Raw genomic sequence first — 631 nt, forward strand, 5'->3', positions numbered from 1 at the left:
GGAAAACCTGGTGTTTCCTCAAGGCAGTGTAGTTGGCAGCCTTCTCCCGCTGTTGCTGAGTCCGCCTCTTTATGGCTTCCCGCTCTGGTCTCTGTGCTGTTGTGATGGGATGTCATATGAGTGGTCCAGGAATGTTCACTTTCCTCCATGGAATTGGTTGGCAGCTGAAGTCTTGTAGGAGATACTGGGGTTGATTTTTGGGAGGTGACGTGTCCTTGGTCAGAGCAGCTGAAACGGGCTTCTTCTGGAGAGGCCTGTAAGATGATGTTTTGTAGGGTGCAGGCCTGGCAGCAGCCACCTGAGAGACAGTGCCAGACTGGGTGGAGTTTCTCCCACCGGGTCTGGTGACACTGACAGAAATTGTCGGAGCTGGTTTGGCAGGACCCACCAGATATGTGCTGGACGGAACTGATTGAGATGCATTGACTGTTGGAAGCTGAGTTGATTTGGAGTGAGGCCTGGCCGGATAAGCTCTGGGGGACCTGCTTGAAGCCAGGGACAGTGGCCTCGGAACCACAACTCCTACTTGAGGCTCGTTCAGGATTAGGAAAGGCAGAGGCAGTAACTTGAGCTTCCCTGCATGCGGCAGCTTGTGTACGGATGGACCTAGACCCTCCTTTTCAGTATCACT

The 631-nt window shown here is 53.6% G+C and overlaps 1 pseudogene; it reads right to left on the bottom strand.

The window, feature by feature from the left end:
- Positions 1–7: 7 nt before the first annotated feature.
- LOC115072054 lies at positions 8–589 on the bottom strand (annotated as a pseudogene).
- Positions 590–631: the final 42 nt, after the last annotated feature.

The sequence above is a fragment of the Nannospalax galili genome, unplaced genomic scaffold, assembly GCF_000622305.1.
Source record: "Nannospalax galili isolate Female #2095 unplaced genomic scaffold, S.galili_v1.0 scaffold18800, whole genome shotgun sequence".
NCBI classification, from domain to species: domain Eukaryota; kingdom Metazoa; phylum Chordata; class Mammalia; order Rodentia; family Spalacidae; genus Nannospalax; species Nannospalax galili.